Source organism: Nansenia antarctica (genome assembly GCF_963989245.1).
Source record: "Nansenia antarctica genome assembly, chromosome: 1".
Classification (NCBI taxonomy): Eukaryota; Metazoa; Chordata; class Actinopteri; order Argentiniformes; family Microstomatidae; genus Nansenia; species Nansenia antarctica.
This window is the reverse complement of record NC_137674.1, coordinates 112287231-112299730: the sequence shown is the minus strand read 5'-3', so window position 1 is coordinate 112299730 and position 12500 is coordinate 112287231. Positions and strand designations below refer to the sequence as shown.

Below are 12500 nucleotides of genomic sequence, written 5' to 3'. Positions count from 1 at the left end.
TCTCTCTTCCCCCTCTCTCTCTCTCTCCCTCCCTCCCCCCCACCCCCCCTCTCTCTCTCCCCCCCCTCCCTCCCTCTCCCCCCCCCACCCCCCCTCTCTCTCCCCCCCACCCCCCCCTCTCTCCCCCCCCCTCCCTCCCTCTCTCCCTCCCCCCCCCCTCTCTCCCCCCCCCCTCCCTCCCTCCCTCCCTCTCTCCCCCCCCTCTCTCCCCCCCCCTCTCTCTCCCTCCCCCCCCCCTCTCTCCCCCCCCCCCTCCCTCCCTCCCTCCCTCTCTCCCCCCCCCTCTCCCTCCCTCTCTCTCTCTCCCTCCCTCCCTCCCTCTCTCTCCCTCCCCCCCCCCTCTCTCTCCACCCCCCCTCTCCAGACAGTGAACCAGCTGGCTCACGCTCTGCACATGGACGAGAGTCTGGACGCCGGCTGCCTGGTCAGAGTCTTCTGGCCCAAGACCAAGTGTGCCTTGCTCAGGGACGACCTGGTCCTGGTGGACAGGTACGCTAGCTAGCTAGCGCTGAACGCTGCCAAGAACTACACAAGATACAAACCATGACCTCCTTCCTTTCAAACCATTCAGATTCATTTATTTATTCAAGGGACAGTGCATATTAATAAAACAAAAATAAATTGTAAATACGCCAGAGTTAGCCCGAAAGCTAGTTTTCATCCGCAGTCCCTATGCCATGATGTTTTATACGGCTCCCTGGAGGAAAAAAGTACATTTATCCAACAAATATAAGTTGACCTAGGCACAAACAAGTAGACAGGACAAGCATTTAGCTTTAGGGCATAACATAGGGGGTTAAAAGAGCATACATTAATCATAGGTGGTTAAAAAGAGGGTACATATAAGCACGGTAAGCAGACTGAAAGCAAGCAGCACAGACTGTACAGGTAAGGCGGTACACACCATGACCTCCTTCCTTTCAAACCTGCAGGTCCCAGAAGGGCTTAAGCCTTACTAATACAGTAACAATAGACGCCACTTAGCAGACGCTTTTTATCCAATGCGATTTACATTAACCTCAAAACTAGGGATGCACGATATTATCGGCACCGATATTTATCGGCCCGATATTGGGGAATTAATGTTTATCGGTATCGGTATTTATTATAAAATGTAGCCGATATTTTAACCGATAATATGAAGCCGGAAATATTTCTGTTTCCGGTTTCCGCGCTCTGCTTCGGGTTTCCGCGCTCAGGCACGCAGTTTGTATAGACGAGACGCGAGCGAAACATGCCTTCCCCGGTGTGGACATTCTTCACAATTTCTAAGGCAGATATTGCGTTTGCAATTTGCAATACATGTTCAACAAAAGTTCGGAGAGGAGGGCAAAGGTCTACGAGTTACAACACAACGAATCTAATAAGTCACCTGAAGAATCACCATTGCAAGCACGCTGTATGGAAGGAATATCAAGCACTCGTTGTAGCAGAACACGGTAGCCTAGCCGCGAAAAAAAAGCCATTGTGGATTTCATGAACTTACATGTAATGAATATACATGTAAACATACTGTATACTGTCTAAAGCTATGGTTAACATATACATGTAAACATGCAGTATACTGTCTAAAGCTATGGTTAACATACATGACATGTAAACATACAGTATCAGTGTTTCCTCCAGGAATTTTTACAATGGTGGCGGGTGGCCGTGACCGCGCGCGCAGCGCGCGAGATTTTTTTCGCGTGCACGCGCATGAAACGCGCACGCGCGCTCAAACAACGTTTTTTTTTTTTTTTTTTTTTTTTCTAATCACAGCCAAAACTAGAGGATGGCCAAAAAAAATAAATAATGAATATACAGAATATAAACTTGTGACTGACAGTCACATACACACACAAAGATCATCAGCTATAATATAATACGAAGTAGGCCTACATGAGCACAAAAGCGGCTAACGTTACTGATTAACTGTTTACTGTAGTGCAGAGAGATGGTAGTCGTAGGCGGCGTATCAAATGACAAAGCTAAACGTTTAATGAAGGACATGAACGATTGTCAACAACACACTCAAGCATGCCTGGATATTTGTAAGAACTCTCGCGAGATTTATCAGACTAAACCTGGATTTTCCCTTTAGCGATGTTGATGAAATACCCCCCGGATGTCACTACGGTGGCCTGTACACAATAACAATAATACCACAGTTCACATTTAGACCAATCAGGAGCCCTTGTGTCACGTCGTCAACTGAATGTCATTAATCTGATTTTGGATCAGCGGTTAGAGAGAGATGGGCGTGGATTTAGGTGCACTTTTAGTCAACATCCATTATAGCGCTGATCTAGTATCAGATATATTTTAATCAGCTAAAATGTTTTTTTTTTTGTTTTTTTTTTTTTGAGAACTTTTTTTTTTTTTTTTTTTTGAGAAATCTGCATGGTGGCGGAGGAAATTCCATCGTGGCGGCCCGCCACGATGAAATGCATGTAGAGGAAACACTGAGTATACTGTCTAAAGCTATGGTTAACATATACATGTAAACATGCAGTATACTGTCTAAAGCTATGGTTAACATGTACATGTAAACATACAGTATACTGTCTAAAGCTATGGTTAACATCTACATGTAAACATACAGTATACTGTCTAAAGCTATGGTTAACATATACATGTAAACAACATGCAGTATACTGTCTAAAGCTATGGTTAACATGTACATGTAAACATACAGTATACTGTCTAAAGCTATGGTTAACATATACATGTAAACATGCAGTATACTGTCTAAAGCTATGGTTAACATATACATGTAAACATACAGTATACTGTCTAAAGCTATGGTTAACATATACATGTAAACATACAGTATACTGTCTAAAGCTATGGTTAACATATACATGTAAACATGCAGTATACTGTCTAAAGCTATGGTTAACATATACATGTAAACATACAGTATACTGTCTAAAGCTATGGTTAACATATACATGTAAACATGCAGTATACTGTCTAAAGCTATGGTTAACATGTACATGTAAACATACAGTATACTGTCTAAAGCTACGGTTAACATAAGATCTTTATGAACTTTGGCTAAAAAAAGCATTGTGCACTGTCTATAACAGATTCTGTTTGTTAGAGGAAATAATAAATGAACATTTGAAGAGTCAGAAGTGTTCTCTTTGTTGTGTTAACAATAGTGATGTAAGTTAGATTTGGTGAGATCACTATGGAATATTAAATCATCAATCTTTGCTCACTACATAGCCTTTCTTACCTTCAGGTGTGCATGAACTACAGGTTATCAACTGTGAAATTATATCTGAATGGTCTTTATTGTCATTGATATAGTACAGGTACCAAACAACGACATTTGGGAGGGGGGCTCCCCTGGTGATAGGAAAGAAAAAATAAAATAACTATCAATTTGAGCAGGTGATGATAACCCCCAATTATAATAAGTGAGAGTTAATTAATTACCTGTTCTCCCATGCATACAACCTTCCCTTACCCTTAACCATCTCCCATAACCCTGCCACCCCCCCCCCCCCCCCCCCCCGGACATTGCTGTGTTAATTGAGTAAACATTAGGCAGTGTGAGCCTTTGGACACGGCTTATAATGTAGCATCACCCAACACCTGGTGATGGTTCGCCCATTAAACTGACACTGGTTGACAGCTATACCAAGTATTCAGCATGTCATAGAAGTCCAAACAAACTACAAACACAGCTACAACTACTACTACTATCCCCCATCCTAGTAGAGGATATAACAGAGCAGAACAGACCAATGAGGCTCACTCATTGAATGATGAATGAATGAATGGTCTTTATTGTCATTGCTACAGTACAGGTACCAAACAACGAAATTTAGCATTCTGTTTGTGTTCAGCTGAAGGGCAGGCGGGACCACTGTTCACCAGTGTTTGGTAGTAATTAGTAAACAAGAGTGTTATTATGACATACTACCACATACTACATACTATGTAGAGCCTTCTGTTTAGTCAAGTGTGTTCAGTACGCAGTGCATTTCAACATGCTAACATGCTAACATGTCATTCATACTCTGTTCAGACTTCCTGAATACTGTGCAGTGAATTCATTTTTAAATCAAGGGCACAAATGTTGTAAAGCGTCCTTGGGTTCCTTGAAAGGCACTATATAAATCTAAGATATTATTATTATAATTTTTTATTTATTTTTTATTATACTGCGTGGAAAGTCAAATCTAGTATGATGCATGCTCAATGCTAACACCTACTTTATAGGTCGCAGTGTGAACCTTCGGACATGGCCCTTCTGTTACCTGTGTGACCTTGAGGGGGTGGTGGTGTGTGACCTTTTGACCTTTGACCCTGTCCTCCACCCGCAGCCCTGGGACTGACGTCACCAGCCAGCTGGACAGCTGGATCGACAAGTTCTGCCTGGACGCCGACGTCTTTGTGCTGGTGGCCAACTCAGAGTCCACGCTCATGAACACGGTGAGACAGCAACGCGCTGGCCAATCAGTGCTGGGTATAGAGAGGGTCGACAGATCCGGCCAATCACTGCTGGGTATAGAGAGGATTGACAGATCTGGCCAATCAGTGCTGGGTATATAGAGGGTCGTCAGTGCTGTCGGTCTGAGAGATTGAGGGCTTGTTGTTGGGAGCTGGTGTGGGTGTGGGTGTGGGTGTGGGTGTAGGTGTGTGCACCAGGGTTTCCGTTAACCGGTAATTACCGGTCTTTGTCCGATAAAATCTGTTGAAGTCCGACATATTTAAACCTCTTCGGTCATATTGTCCGGTGAAAATAACCGCTAAACACAGTAGCCCATTCGGCGGTAACCCGCCCCATCTGGCAACCCTGTCTCTCAACGGCGCGAGTACCGTAGTTTAGTCAGTTACCGTAATTTAGTTTGATCTAGTCTAAATAAAACCACTGCAGTGACCGGAGTCAAGGTTATTGTTCTGCGTGTTTTGGATGTGCTAGAGCACAGTGAATGACCACCGAGGGCCGTGAGATGCGGCTAGTAAAGGACGCTAGCGGCCATCTCAACCCCGTTCATTGATTGAGCCTGCCGTGCCCGTTCCAGCCCTGAGTCGGGAGAAGTACTACGGGAGTAGTGCGCTACTATCGACAACCTGGGCTACTGGTACCATTAGATTAGGATTGATTAGATTAGGTTGACAATACCACACTACATTTGAGTTTAGGGATATCAATGTTATATATTTGTGTATGTTTTATCTTTATGTATTAAATGTTATAATTGTTTCACATTTGAGACCTGTCTTCCCCCACTCAGTTATTCAGTCGGTGTCCATCATTTTAGTCTATCTATAGTGTTAGAGTTTAATTTGTGCCACTAAGGTGAAATAGTCCACGGGTGTGTATCCCCCCCGATACATCCTCCCCATTCTCATACTCCCGAGTCCGAGAAAGTATGATTTGACAGGCAGCTAGACTTAATGCCTTCCCAATCAGCGAGACGTGGTTATAGAAATTACGTTGTTTTATTGATAAAAAGGGTAAAACTGGAAAGAGAATATAAAAAACGTACATTACTGTCGTGAAACTATTTAACACACTTCAGTTAACGTAATGTCCGTTCATTGATCGATCGATGCAGTCCGTTCAAATAGCCATCAAAAGCTAAACTAGGCATACTTAAAATTACCAATTACATACTCAAATCCCATTAATGCAATTGAAATAAACATCTTAAAGTAGCCTACAGTCGTAATTCAAAGTAGCAAAGGTGACTAGGCTGCCCAGTGTGGCGCGCGTGCAGCCCTGGATATATTATGCCATAGCGCATGCGAATCATGAAAGCCTATATTATTATATAGTTCGCGATCTAATCGTATCGGATGAGAAATGGACATTAAATGGCCTATATAGGCTACACAACAGCTAATCACCGCGACAAACACCTATATTATATTCTAATATGATGACCGGAATTTTTCCCGTTTGTCCGACAAATTGAAATCTTCCCGGACACGTTGACCGGCACCAAATTTTTATAACGGAAACCCTGGTGTGCACGCGCGCAAGTGTGTGTGTGTCTGTGTCCAAGAGCAAAGTCTGTTAATTTATGACGGTTATCTCTTCAAGGACAACCTCTAATACGACTTAATTAACAACCGTAATTAATAAATTATGTTTGTTTTGGATGTTCTGCATTTCACAGTTGCTTTATTGTGATGCATCAGTCTAACCACTCCTATCCTACCAGTCTATCTCATTGAAGAGAGAGAGGAAAGACAGAACAATTTAGTTAAGTCAAGGTAAAGATTTTTGATAAAGGTTCTAAAGGTTCTGGTTTTCCTTAAGCTCCTCAGTGGAGATGAGAGCGTGTGCTTACGGGTTGTAATTAACCTTGCACGTTTTCTCAATGCGGTCTATGGCATTTAATCCATTTGCGTGAGACCTCCCTAAGCTGAAAGGATTTGAACAACACATGCTCCCATTGGCCAGCGAACATACACACGATCGTACTTAGTTCAGCGTTTCCCTCACAGGATTCTGTGATTCAACAGTCAACAGACTGCAGTGGGTCGGTGGCCCTCGTATTATTAAGTCTCACTATCCAACTGTCTGCCGATCCAAAAGATTTCATTGCTAGAGGGGTGGGGGGGGGGGGTGGGGGGCAGGGGGGGCAAAACGTCCTAGCTCTGGCCTTTCCGGGAACCTGCTTGAACACTTTCCTGCAGTAGCCAGAGGAGAAACAACTTTCACATGTTTCAGATTGTTATGAAACTGTGGCAGGCCACAAGGTAATTAATGGGAAACGCTGTTCGTTAAAGTATGACGGTTTGTTTGTTTGTTCGCTGGCCAATAGGAGCGTGTTGTTGTTGATGTGTTTTTCCTCAGGGGACGTGGGGGTGGGGGTGGGGGGGGGGAGGGGGGAGGGGGAGATAAGGCTGGCTCCATTTTGACCCAGCAGCACAGGCCCTGCTCTGTTTATGTCTGTGGAAGCATTCATGGTATGTCAGGGCTGTAAGTCACTCTCAGAGGCTTGTTGCCGTGCCAACATCCCTTAAAGGGACATGCGCTTTCTGTTTCCCTCCCCCTGCTAGTGCTTACCGTCATAAATGAACAGACTTTGCTCTTGGACACAGACACACACACGGGCACACACACACACACACACATCCACCCAGACATAGACACACACACACACACACACACACACACACACACACTTGCGCGCGCACACACCACACATACACACACACGCACACACCACACATACACACACGCACACACCACACATACACACACACACACACACATCCACCCAGACATAGACACACACACACACACACACGCAGGTTGACTGAACAAGTCTGTGTATATACTGTAGTGTTGAGGACTTATCAGGGCCCAAGGAGTGGTGTTGTGTTTAACCTTCAGACACGATGAGATAAGGTCCTGTTCATAATGTGTCATTCACTCAGTCTGTCAGCTGATAACCCAGCTGTAGGGTGATAACATCTAACAAGCGTGGAATCTGTAGATTGATGGTCTTAGTCTATTCACATCGCTTGAACGCACATGTATGCTGGTCTATACGTCAATATAAGCATATGAAAGTTTGTTTATAAACCTGTTCTGCTATTGTACAACCCAACTGTGTCTGACCTGGTGTCCTCCCGTTGTGTCATCTAAGCTAAAAACGTTCATGTTTTGCACCAGTTATGATTAAACACAAACACTTCTATCAATGTCTTTTCTCCATTAACTATTGTCTTTTTAAATGTTTTATCTATTTACTTCTTATATTTGCTTTTATTCATTGTAATTTTTATATACTTATGCTCCTCTTGCTGTATTTTTTATGTAATGCACTTTGAATTGCCCCCTCTTTGAATGTGCTATACTAATAAAACTTGCCTTGCCTTGCCTTGCCTTCTAGGAGAAGCATTTCTTCCACAAGGTGAACGAGCGTCTCTCCAAGCCCAACATCTTCATCCTCAACAACCGCTGGGACGCCTCGGCCAACGAGCCTGAGTACATGGAGGACGTGAGTGAACGCACTGACTTATACAGACTGACTTATATAGACTGACTTATACAGACTGACTTATATAGACTGACTTATACAGACTGACTTATATAGACTGACTTACTGTATATAGACTGACTTATATAGACTGACTTATACAGACTGACTTATATAGACTGACTTATACAGACTGACTTATATAGACTGACTTATATAGACTGACTTATACAGACTGACTTATATAGACTGACTTATATAGACTGACTTATACAGACTGACTTATATAGACTGACTTATATAGACTGACTTATACAGACTGACTTATATAGACTGACTTATATAGACTGACTTATACAGACTGACTTATACAGACTGACTTATATAGACTGACTTATATAGACTGACTTATACAGACTGACTTATATAGACTGACTTATATAGACTGACTTATATAGACTGACTTATACAGACTGACTTATATAGACTGACTTATACAGACTGCACTTATATAGACTGACTTATACAGACTGACTTATACAGACTGCACTTATATAGACTGACTTATACAGACTGACTTATACAGACTGACTTATATAGACTGACTTATATAGACTGACTTATATAGACTGACTTATATAGACTGACTTATATAGACTGACTTATATAGACTGACTTATATAGACTGACTTATACAGACTGACTTATACAGACTGACTTATATAGACTGACTCATATATACTGACTTATATAGACTGACTTATATAGACTGACTTATATAGACTGACTTATACAGACTGACTTATACAGACTGACTCATATATAGACTGACTTATACAGACTGACTTATACAGACTGACTTATACAGACTGACTCATATATAGACTGACTTATATAGACTGACTCATATAGACTGACTTATATAGACTGACTCATATAGACTGACTCATATAGACTGACTCATATAGACTGACTTATATAGACTGACTCATATAGACTGACTTATACAGACTGACTTATATAGCGCCTTATTCCAAAACACTTTACAACGGCCTCTCATTCACACACACATTCACACACCAATGGCGGCAAGCTACCATGCAAGGCCTGGGCCTTGCCCAAGGACACCTCGACATGTGGCCAGCCGGGGCTCGAACCGCCGACCTTGCAATCATTAGACTCCGGCTCTACGTCCTGACCCACAGCTGCCCCATACATGCTCTGTAGCTGTATTTAATTTAAAAGTATTTCAAATGATTTAAAATACAATTTGAAGCCCTTGTTTTGGTTTTACAGTACAGTTATGACAGTACAGAACATTCTAGGATGTTCCACCTCACCTTCGTGCTCCTCTGTGGCTCAGCTGGTGGAGCGTGGCGCTAACAACTTAGCTTAGGTTGTGGGTTCTATTCCCGCTGGGACATTGTTGTTATTAATATGATATATATATATTTCTATGGCCTGTCAGGTGAGGAAGCAGCACACAGACCGCTGTGTGAACTTCCTGGTTGAGGAGCTGAAGGTGGTGTCCCGCGAGCAGGCGCCCGACCGCATCTTCTTCGTGTCGGCCAAGGAGGTGCTGAACTCCCGCATGCAGCGCGCCCAGGGCATGCCTGAGACCGGTAAGACTCCGCATGCAGCGCGCCCAGGGCATGCCTGAGACCGGTAAGACTCCGCATGCAGCGCGCCCAGGGCATGCCTGAGACCGGTAAGACTCCGCATGCAGCGCGCCCAGGGCATGCCTGAGACCGGTAAGACTCCGCATGCAGCGCGCCCAGGGCATGCCTGAGACCGGTAAGACTCCGGAACCTTCTCAGCCAAGCTGGATTAACTGAGACCAGACTACACTGTATTTACTGTAAGGTTCATATACCTATAGGTCTATCTGTTTACTGTATCTATTTACTACGGGCCTTCAATCATCTGGCTGACATCCTCATTCTCACATTCTCCCTACTTGACCTTTGACCTTTGACCTGTGCTCTGTGAGAGTCTGGTGGGCTCTGTTTTAGTCTGGCAGACTCTCTGGGTCTGTCACTATATTAATTTTTTTTGAATTGTCCTTTGTATTATTCCAGATATTCCAGTTTGGGTTAAATACAGTGAACTCCTTGATGGTCTTAAATAGTTGGAGGGATGTGCTGCCCTCTGGTGGTGGTGATGAGCATGTGTTCCTCTCCCACAGGCGGGGCGTTAGCGGAGGGTTTCCAGGAGAGGCTCCAGGAGTTCCAGAAATTTGAGAGGACGTTTGAGGCAAGTGCCAACAACTGTGTGTGTCTGTGTGTGTGTGTGTGTGTGTGTGTGTGTGTGTGTGGGGGGGGGGGGGGGTGTTTGTGTGTGTGTGTGTGTGTGTGTGTGTGTGTGTGTGTCCTTTGTGTCTGACTTAAAACTCGGACAGGTCCCCCCCAGTGAATATTAACATCTACAGCTCATCTTTAAGTGCTAGGGGACATGGAAGTGAAATGAGATGACAGCACTAAACAAGCCTGCTCTGGTGTCCAGGTTCAGAGTGTCAGTGTAGTGAAGTCGCAGCCACAACAGGCTCCTCGTGCTGCAGTCCCAGTCTAGGAACATGTCCTGCATTCCCTGGACTCTGCTGCCGTGATTCACTGAATCATGTAATGTCTTTCTCTCGACTGATGGGGAGAGAGTTTTTGTGGGCACCTGCTCAACTGGAATTGTGCGTGTGTGTGTGTGTCTGTGTGTGTCTGTGTCGTGTGTGTGTGTGTGTGTGTTTGTGTTTATAATGAGAGGGAGAAGGAGAGTGAAATGAAGAACCTTGCAGAGTTGTTAGTTAGTTGTTAGTTAGTTGTTCGTTAGTTGTTTGTTAGTTAGTTGTTAATTAGTTGTTAGTTAGTTAGTTAGTTGTCAGTTAGTTGTCAGTTGTTAGTTATTAGTTTGTTAGTTGCTAGTTGTTAGTTAGTTGTTAGTTAGTTAGTTGTTAGTTAGTTATTAGCTAGTTGTTAGCTAGTTGTTAGTTAGTTAGTTGTTAGTTAGTTATTAGCTAGTTGTTAGCTAGTTTAACCAGTAGGTCCTCCAGGTTCTGTCCAGTGCCAGTGCAGTTGGCAGCGGTGGTTAACCTTTCTAAACATTCTGTCTCTATGACCCGTACCACCGCGCTGCGAGACACACCTCAAGTCTCAAACCGCCTTATCGTCACCGGACTCTCCACCAATCACACGTCTCCAAACCAAGCCCCTCTCAGAGCTCCCTCGGCCAATCACAGTGCACCTTACCATCAACCTGCGTCTTCATTGCTGAAGTCTAGATTCGCTGAGGCGAGGACACCCATTTTGTTTCAGTTCCAGTTTCATTTTTTTAGTGTTTCATTTGTTTGACTTAGTTCTGTTGTTTTGCCTGCATGTCGTTTTGTCTGTGTTCTTTTATTATTAACGTTTTGTTCATGTTTTGTGAGGGTCATTTGACCCCTGTGAGTAAAGAATTATGTTATATCTTTGCACTCTAAATCAAATTTAAGGACTCTCCTTTCATGACATTTCCTAGATATGTCCGTTCTACCACCCAGTATCCTTACATTTTCTAAATCACATCAGCATAAGCTAGTGTAAAGTTATTTTGCAGTTTTTCTTTGTAGGAGGGTTAGGCAGGCTAATTTACAAGTGGCCAACTAGTGGTCGTTGTGTGTAAATAGCAGCTTGAGCATTATAAAGGCGGCTCTTATAGTGGGTAAAAAAGGCACGGCTGTTCTAGTGTTAAACAGGGAGAGTGACTTAATCGTGTGTATTTGCCGAGTCATTCAACTTATGAATTGACTGCTATTATACACTGTACTGCTGTTGCATCTGCTCAATGATCATATTAGATATCTCCACATGATAAATCACAACATTAGGTGCATCACAAGATTATGATTTAGCCAAATTAAGTAAATTAATGTCAGGAAGTCTATAAGTAGACAACTCTGAACGGACTCTAGCTTATCTTACAAGAGGACGTAGCCCACAAACCAGTATTGAATATCAATAATATAAAACATGTAATGTGATGTAACCTCACAGATGCATTTGGTAGTCTCCCAGGAGTAACAGATATCCCCAGTCATATCAGGATATCATGCTCTATACTGAAGGTCTTCTTTCCTGTCAGTGGTCTGATTTGTGTTTATTTGTGTTTATTTGTGTATTATTGACTTTTGTTCCTATGATTTTGCTGCTGCTTCCTAAACACACCACTGTGACTGGAAGAACCACCAGGGGGCGCTGTGGGACCAGGGGGCGCTGTGGGGCTCAAGACACACACCTGCTGCTGACACCTCCCTTATCCCCTCCTTATCATCCCTCCTTATCATCCCTCCTTATCATCCCTCCTTATCATCCCTCCTTATCATCCCTCCTTATCCAGGGTTCCCACATGTCCTTGAAATCCTTGAAAGTTTGTGAATTTGAGAAAAAGAAATCAAGGTCTTAAAAGTTTGGGAAAATAGACATGGGTCATTGAAAGTGCTTGAATCCCCCCCCCCCTCTCTCTCTATAAAAAATTATAATATATATATTAAAAAATGTTTTTCTTAGCTCGTCAACTAGTTCTGTCTCAAACTATGCC

At 43.3% G+C, this 12500-nt stretch overlaps 1 protein-coding gene across 1 annotated transcript in view; it reads left to right on the top strand.

The window, feature by feature from the left end:
- The window catches only part of LOC308175898 (mitofusin-1-like), a 41299-nt gene that overhangs the window by 5348 nt on the left and 23451 nt on the right, over positions 1–12500 (top strand).